Source organism: Leiobunum rupestre, chromosome 3 (genome assembly GCF_980474605.1).
Source record: "Leiobunum rupestre chromosome 3, qqLeiRupe1.1.hap1, whole genome shotgun sequence".
NCBI lineage: Eukaryota > Metazoa > Arthropoda > Arachnida > Opiliones > Sclerosomatidae > Leiobunum > Leiobunum rupestre.
This window is the reverse complement of record NC_143386.1, coordinates 30391441-30401118: the sequence shown is the minus strand read 5'-3', so window position 1 is coordinate 30401118 and position 9678 is coordinate 30391441. Positions and strand designations below refer to the sequence as shown.

Genomic DNA, 9678 nt, shown 5'->3' with positions numbered 1-9678 from the left:
CGTGATATCTGTCGATACATAAGTAAAATCGTGATATCTGTCGATACATAAGGAAAATCGTGATATCTGTCGATACATAAGTAAAATCGTGATATCTGTCGATACATAGGTAAAATCGTGATATCTGTCGATACATAAGTAAAACCGTGATATTTGTCGATACATAAGTAAAATCGTGATATCTGTCAATACATAAGTAAAATCGTGATATCTGTCGATACATAAGTAAAACCGTGATATCTGTAGATACATAAGTAAAATCGTGATATCTGTCGATACATAAGTAAAACCGTGATATCTGTAGATACATAAGTAAAACCGTGATATCTGTAGATACATAAGTAAAACCGTGATATCTGTAGATACATAAGTAAAACCGTGATATCTGTAGATACATAAGTAAAATCGTGATATCTGTCGATACATAAGTAAAATCTATAACAAAAAACCTAAACAGCAGCCTTTTGTCATAGCAACCCTTACTACGATTGCATTTCCAAAACTCGCACCACACGAAACACATTATTGACAATTCAAGAAGATCCGTACGAGAAAAAAAAACACTTTCCTTCTGCAGGTTAAAAACCGAAATCCCCGCAAAACCGATTTTCTCGAATTTTCAATGACGGTAGCCAGTCTCCGAATAATGAGATGAAACACGCCGCAGTAGCGCCATTAAGAAATGCGCGTCACCTTTGGCAACTTTTCTATTACGCCGCGAGATACAATCGGGAACTTCCCCCAAAATTGGAACTTCATTTCAGAAGAAGGGAATTTTTACTTTTGGCGAAATTCCGAATTTCTCGTTTAGATAATATAATTTATTAAAATTATTCCACAAAATGACGCCTTGCATAAGATCGCCAGGAAAAAAAGTACCGGATGTTTGAATACACCTGTTCCAACATTTTGATAATTTATGATTTTTAATATATTTGGTTTTTATGGCTAGGGGCTAGGTATAACCTTTTAATAACAAATCTTCATTTTTAAAAGGAGAGTTCTGATTAAATCTGAATTTAATGATCAAGAACCAAGGACAACTTTCATTCAAGTAGAAATGATTAAACTGCAAACCATTTATTAGGTAACACCAAAAGTAAATGAACTGAAGCTATCTAGCTGATATACTCCCCATGTGGGAGGTGTTTTCCTTAAAGTTACATTTTGACATCGAATTTCAAATTTACGCGCTCCTAGGCCAAAAAAAACGTCTTTGCTTTTATGAAATTTTTTTATACATAGCTATACCCACAATTCCTAAGTGCAATTTATCGCCTAAATCAAAACCATGGAAACCACTGTAATTTTTATTGTACAACAGTTGTTTCCATGGTTTTAATTTAGTCAATACCTGTACTAGATAGTCCGCACACACAATTAGCAATTTAGCGCGTCAAAAGACGGAGATGGAAATTAACTTTTATTTGACTCGATTATCTCCTCATTTTCATAAGGAAAACGCCCTCCAATTCTGAGCGCTATTTCGATAACTTTGGTTCATTTACTTCTGGTAACATCGACCTCAGAGTGGATAATTTTACCATCAATATTTATTTATCTAAAGAAAATATTAGCTCCACTTTAGTATCGTTTTGGTAAAGATGATAACGTGAATTCCATAAAAACTTGCACATGATAAAAGTTATAAATACTAACAATTGTTAGTATAAGGGGATGGATAAACGTCAGTTTTAGAGAACCAATGCAATGACAGACTGGGCTGATTTCATTACTTTTAGGGGGTGGAGCTTATTCTTCGACCATAAGAGAAACGCTAGAAATCGAAAATTATCCTGAAGTTGAAATAAAGACACTCTTGTTTTAATGAACTAAACAATGGAATAATATTAATTCATTCATTCGTTCATATTTATATGCTTTATTATTTTTATTTGGAAGATATTTTTTAATTTTATTTGTTAAGAAAATGTTTATAAAAAGTTATACATTCATCAATTTTAATGTTTTGTTCAAGGAAAACATTTAAATAACATATTTATTCAAATATTATCTATCGTCGACGAATAAAAATACGATTAATGCAAAACACAAAAGTTGTTTTTCAAATTTATTTATGAAGTTTTTGTATAAATTATTGTTCCAATTGACATTTTAATCGTATATGTGCTATTATTAAATTTCATTTATTTCATTTAATATATTATTATAATAATTCTGAGCGAACTTATCCTGATTAAAACTTATATGGAGTGTATCGTCTACCTTTTTATCCTTTGATACAATTAACGAAACATGATTTAATTTTATGATTATTTAGTTGATTGAAATATAATTTTACCTAATTTCTAATTAAATAAATTAAAAATTTATACAATTATCTGTAGATAATCGCCATATCACTTAGTTAATTACAGATACACCAATTTTACTTAAATAACGATTTAATGTGGAAAATGCATTTACACTAAACATTTAATAAACGGTGAAAATGGGTCATTTACATTCAACTAACGGTACAAAATTACACTTTTTAATTAAATCACGGTGCAATAGGTCATTTACATTCTGCTATCTGTGAAAATAGGTCAATAGCACTCAACTAACGGTCAAAATAGTTCATTTACACTCAACTAACGGTACAAAATTACACTTTTTAATTAATTAACGGTAACAATTGGTCATTTAAACTAAACTAAAGGTACAAAATTACACTTTTTAATTAATTCACGGTTACAATTGATCGTTTACACTAAACTTACGGTAAACAAATCACCATTTCACATAATTAACGGTGAAAATAGGTAATTTATCCCAACAGTATTTCATCCGTAAGATGAAACGTTTTTAGTAAAAAATTAATATAAAAATGTAGAAAATCTTTTGGGGGAATTTTCGAGGGGCACCCGTTTTAATTTCCGCGAATAACACCCGGTTTATCGTTGAAGGTCTCTGTTTTTGAGGCAGGAAAATTCCCAGTCCGCAAGAAGTCTTCTGGTCGAGAGCTTTTCCGGGGCCTTCCGCCGAATTTCACTCGAACAAACGCCAAGGTCAATTTCGGATTCCGATAAAAAATGATTTTATAATACTTGTCGTAAAGTTATAACCCGTGATCAACTCGAAAGGGGGGATGCGAGCTAGGCGGGCATTGGAGCTTTTCAGATTTCTTTACACAAGAGGGGGGGAGGAAGTAATTGTGGACGATGAGGCAACCAGCCCGTAATACACCCCCCCTTTAAGTCCACTCGTATAGAAAAATAAGAAGAGGTGGAGAAAGTGGAATAAATTATGGCCTCTAATGTGATTCTAACCAGTACGATTGCCCGTTGGTTTTTACCTTTTTTTCTTTCCGGACCCCTGGACACTGGGATTGTATATAAGGAGAGCCACGAACAGCATTTCAATATCAGAATCTTCCGTAAACTCTTCGTTCTCTGACTAGGATTTAATCTCTGTTACTCTGCCCATCGCATCATGTCGAAAGCCGTGGTGAGTTCTTCGTACGATTATTTGCTTGATATTGCGCTGAGATTCGCTATTTTATGTTTCGTTGACGCGTTTGAAGACATTTCTACTCATTTGAAATCATTCTGCTTTCCTCGCTCGTCGGTTCTTTGTAAAGTAGGGCACTTGCAGTAGCGTAATGCAGGATATCAAAAGGGCCCTTATTTAAAAATGTTAAATAAATCTAAAAATATTAATTAAAACGAATGAACCCCCTAGTTTGTGAAAATGTCATGGGCCCCACCCGCCGTCCCGGGGGTACTGCAGGTCCTTAGATACGCCACTGGGCTCTTCATGGCTAAATACTGGTTGTAGACTGCACTACTAATTTTTAGGTGTAGAAACTATCAAAGTGTTAATATTTAGGTGCATAAATTATCAAAAATCTGAGAGTTATATGCAGAAATTAAAATTATCAAAAATCTGAGAGTTATATGCAGAAATTAAAATAATCAAAAATCTGAGAGTTATATGCAGAAATTATCTAAAAGCTGAGATACAAAAATGATTATAAAGCTGAATATTAGATGAAGACATTATCAGTAAGCGTAATGTTAAGTACAGAAACTAATCAAAAGCTAAATGTTATATGCAAAAATTGTGACCAAGTGGATTTTTAGGAACAGAAATTATCTAAAAGCTGACTGTTTCGGTGCAAAAATTACCAGAAAATTATTTTAGTTAGTATAGTTTTGGCATTCGTATTCTCTTCGTATATCCCGCTTTACACGTGATCAGATGTAGATATCTTTTTCACGCTTATCTATAGTACTAGGAATAAACCGCTCTCAATTTCATTTAAATTTAACCATCTTTAAAAAATGACTAGAAACGCTAAAAATTATTTGATTTATAAAATATCAAATAGGAATTTACTTATTTGCAAACTGCAAAATTTAATCGACTATTTTTTATCAGTTAACTTGACTAATTTCATTTTGCTAATTATGTCCTTCATAATTAATGCTTTTAGTACAAAATTGTCTTTATTTGATATATTTCCTTATTTATAAACATAGACAAGTTATTATACCATGTAACGGTAATCTAAGATAATTTACTTTCCTAAAATTAGCCTTTTCAATTTACATATAGTCGCGTAGTGACCCACGCTCATAACCCGCTGAATTAGTAAATGACGATTAATTTGATTGCATTTGGGTGTCGCTGCAGTCGATTGCTGACTACCTGGTGTAAAGAAAGTTGTTTTTTTGATTTGTTTAAACGGTGTGCTCCCCTGGTCCACTGTTCTAGAGTTTAATATAAAGCGCCATCTAGTGGAATATTTGACAACTAAAGAAGGGGAAATTGGCTATTCAGACACCGCTATTCGGGTGTAGCAGTCTAGGCAGCGAAATGAAATTTATGTATTTCTTTCAGCTTCTCGCTCTCCTCGTTTTGGTCATTTTGGGAGTCGCCGCTGCCCAGTTTGGATACGGAGGTTACGGAGGCTATGGACGAGGTACATTCATTTAATTCATTAACTGTTTCTTTCATTAAATTAGGAAACTATTCATTTATTGAATCAATAAATTCTCCAATAAATAAATAATGAAACTTTTAATAAATTAAATTGTCCAATAAATAAATAATGAAACTTTTAATTAATTAAATTGTCCAATAAATAATTAATGAAACTTTTAATTAATTAAATTATGAAATTATTTAGTAATAAAATTAATAAACCATTTATTAATTAAATTAATACACCATTCATTAAATAAATAAAATAATAAATTGTTCCTTAAATAAATAAATTAATAAACTGTTCATTAACTCAATTATGAAACTGTTCATTAACTCAATTATGAAACTATTCATTTAATTAAATAATTAAACTATTCACTAATTAAATAATTAAACTATTCAGTAATTAAATAATTAAACTATTCACTAATTAAATAATTAAACTATTCACTAATTAAATAATTAAACTCTTCACTAATTAAATAATTAAACTATTCAGTAATTAAATAAATAAACTATTCATTAATTAAATAATTAAACTATTCAGTAATTAAATAATTAAAATATTCATTAACTATATTACTAAACTATCAATCTATTAATAAAATTAAAACATAGTTAAAAAAGTAATAAAATTAAAACATAGTTAAAAAGTAATAAAATTAAAACATAGTTAAAAAAGTAATAAAATTAAAACAGTTAAAAAAGTAGTAAAATTAAAACATAGTTAAAAAAGTAATAAAATTAAAACATAGTTAAAAAAGTAATAAAATTAAAACATAATTAATAAAGTAATAAAATTAATACCCAATTAATTGCATTTTAAACTAATAATGAATTTATTGAATTAATAAACCCTTACTAAATTAATTATTTAATTGGTTTAAAGGCTACGGGGGTGGATACGGTGGTGGATACGGTGGAGGCCGATTTGGAGGCTACGGTGGATACGGACGCGGAGGATACGGTGGTGGAAGAGGTAAGAGTAAAATTAATTTGTTATTTACTAATCATTACTAACTATTGTAAACGTTCTTTTTAGGTTTCGGAGGATACGGTCGTGGGTTTGGAGGTTATCGCGGATAAACTCACTCTCTGACTCTAGTGGACATGCCAAAAAATATTGCCGAATAACTTGCATATTCAACAGGAAGATTAACAACTGCGCACGTTGAATATGCAAATTTTTTTAATGTTGAAATTTAGTTGCCAATAAAAATATTATTTTATGAAAAATGCATTTCTTTCTAAATTCCTTGAATATATTTATTTTAATACTATCGATTTTCACCACTGAAAAATAAGAATTCCTAAGAATTTTCCATAATTCTAATACTAAGAAGTCAATGTAGTTTCCAGTTTTCTTTCAATCCAACACAGCACCTTTAAGTACAAGCATAAGAAAAATAATCCTATAAGTTAATCACCGCCATAGAACTAATACTAACGGCGATTTCTTCCGAACTTGCCGCCGTTACGTATTAGCGCCCCTGTGCGAGAGGAATTTGTACAATTGAAAAAAGGGGGTGAAACTCGCAAAAGGGGTTTTGCAACACCAGCGCCCCGCTTTGAGTACCTTTTAAACGAAAACCAAACCAATATGGCGGCGTCCTAAGTTTGTAGTTTCCAAGGCCCTATGTAAATGAACTGATGAGTTTTTTTGTGAAGAAGCTAAACTACTGAAGTCGACTATAAAATTGAAACCAACTGTTGGAGATGTTGCCATAAGTAGCAGTTTGGGGAATAATAAATCTAAACCAAGTACAAGCCATTCAATTATTAAGTTAATGTTCAGCCAAAACAAAGCACGACTCGCGAAACTTTCAAGTTTTTAGCAGACTACCGGATGACAGAGTCACAGAGGTCATAATGGAGAGGTCACCCGGAAGTTGCCGGAACGGTAATTTTTGGTAGTGACATTTATGTTATTTAAAAATAAAAAAATAAATAATTTAACTTATCTTAAGTTAATTTTAAATCTCGAATTATTTACTAGAGGCTTTTACTGTTTTAATTTAATCATTTTAAAAAGTTATAGTAAACTAAATGTTTATAGTACTTACTAATATCAATAGGTGGCGGTAGAAACAGTTTTCTTGGAAGAAATCGCCGTTAGTATTAGTTCTATGGCGGTGATTAACTTATAGGGATGGTACAAGCATAAGTAACATAACACCAAAAGTATAACTTTTCGTATTGTTTTAATGCCAATTGACTTATGGAACCATTTTTCGATAATAACTCTCTCATACAGACCCAAATTGAATTTGCACCTAATTAAGTAGTATATAATAGTCCTTGGTAGTAGTATATTTATATTCGGCCATAGTTAGACACTAGGGGGCTTTTCTCGGAACTAAATAACTAAATAATTTTTCTAATTGTCATACTAATTTTTATTATGTTACTTATAGCACAAAGAATGTAGGATAGTTCAAGAAGTGTTGCGCTAAATCAAGAGAGGTTTTCATTAGTATATAATTATGTTCAGTGGCGTAGCCAGGATTTTGTTTCGGGGGGAGGCACACCATTGAAAAAAAGTAAAAAAATAAAAATTTTGTACGTACGACCATACGTTTCGGGGGGGAGGTGTGCCGCCTGTGTCCCCCCACTGGCTACGCCACTGATTATATGTCAGCTAGAGGAATTTCTAACAGCTGAGTGTGGAGTTACGTAGAATTTATGTCATCCGAAAAAAAGGTAAGCGCCTCTAGCGAGAAAAATACGCAACATAGAAACAAATGCTCAATCACTGATTTTATGGAAAATAATGATGTTAAATTTGGCTAATTGTGATACAAATTAAATCTTAGCAAACTAAATTATAAATAGAGTTCCTAAAATTTATCTTAAGGCAAACCCTGTGAATGTTCAGTTGAGTTTTTTGCCACCAGATGAGGTTTTATCTTTAACCAGTAGAGAGTGATAGGTGCCTGCAAGCTTCGAAACATTATCTTTAATTAACTAATTCATAATTCGGTCACAAATGAAACAATTTAAAACTAAACAAGTTGGCAAGCCTAAATATACCTCTCCTCGGAAGAATGGTCCCTAGTGGTATTAATTTCTCGACACGACCCCCAAAGATATCTCCGCAATTCACAGTTATTTACGAAAAACGTATTCTCGGTTCAAACCCTGCCCGGTATAAAATTTTAATTTTGATTTAAATAATTGAGACGAAACAATCGAGTTTAATTTATTCAGAATATTATAAATTAAGTAGTTACAACAGCGAGTTAGATTTACTAAAACAATGCACAATTGAATTTAACCCTTTTTACAGTACATGTTTATCAGTTGAATATGATACTAAGCAAATTTTAATGAAAGAAATATCTACAGATGGTATTTGTATTTTTCTCGCTTACGAAATACTTGCCGCATCTTTAACGCTCATTTTATTTCAACGCTCGTAGACTTCCAGTTGACGTTGTGACACATACCGCATGAAAAAGACCAATGCCGTCCAATTTCCAATATCATATAATGACTCGCACACCCAGGAAATCATTGACTGCGTTAGAAATCGTAGATATCCAAATATCCACACCAAATATATTTACAAGAAACAAAAACCTTACCATCAACAAAGCACAGAGAGCCACTTGACTAACCGCCAGCTCTTAAAGCAATTAACGTTAAATTATCTCCTTTGAATTAACACAACTATATATAGGTCGTTAATAATACCCGTAAATAAATAACAAAAAAACTAACAAAGTGGACCACCCACAGGGTCTACCCTTTAACCCTCTTATCTCTTCTGACTGCGCTAAAACAAGATTTAACCTTTAAAAAAACCAGATTAGGCCTTCATAAATTCATTAATAAAAATAGACTTGATTACCTATTATGCTTACGATGCGTGTCTTAATTTCAGTGAACCTAAGCAGCTATCGGTGGTTCTGTGGTAGAGCGCTCGACTGCCAAGCCGAATGGTCTGGGTTCGAAACCTGGGTGGCGCATTTGTTTTTAATCAATAGAGAAACGCTAAATTAGAATTTCTTCGATGCAATAATTTCAATTTCAATTCTATTTCAATTAAACCAAAATTTCGTACTCTATTAAATACGCTTCCGATAAAGCTGAAGGTCTAATTTTCAATAAGGCGTAACAAGTGTCGGTGGTTCTGTGGTAGAACGTCCGCCTGTCAAGCAGGAGGTCTCGGGATCAAATCCCGCCCGATGCGATCGCAAATTGATACTAAGACGAATACCGTGTACAACTGGTGGAAACCCTGCCATTAGACGTTGAGAGGTAGCATTACACTCAGCATTTGGTCCGTTCCAAAGTCATTAAGAAGAAGTTGGAGAGAAAACGCCCATATCAACACAACAGACTCAACATGCACAACCAACAGAACACAAACACAACAAGTTCAACACTCACAACCTACGCATAAACATTACAAAAACGTAATACACCAAACCGTCACGACGGAGAGCGAAAAAACACCATCCAAACCAAACCGCAAATGAATCCGTCAACGCTCACCGTCACACGGTGGTTTTGCCAACCCTTTGAGAAACTGCGAACGCAGTAAATACACTTGGCACCGAAATGCGAACGCGTTCGCAGGCCTGACAGACAGACCCACAGACAGACACGGTGGTTGTATAACCCCTCCTAGGGGACTTTGTCCCCTCGGAGAGGTAAACAGTTGTTACGTAACTAGAATAAATCAAATCAAATTTGAACAAACCACATCTAATTGCTCTTACACTATTCTCTTAAAAATATGTT

The 9678-nt window shown here is 32.8% G+C and overlaps 1 long non-coding RNA gene across 1 annotated transcript; it reads left to right on the top strand.

Moving 5' to 3' along the window:
- Nucleotides 1-3303: 3303 nt before the first annotated feature.
- LOC149951445 (uncharacterized) lies at nt 3304-6172 on the top strand. Its single transcript, XR_016480005.1, has 4 exons — nt 3304-3450; nt 4846-4927; nt 5822-5911; nt 5975-6172. It is a non-coding gene; the product is annotated as an uncharacterized LOC149951445 (long non-coding RNA).
- Nucleotides 6173-9678: the final 3506 nt, after the last annotated feature.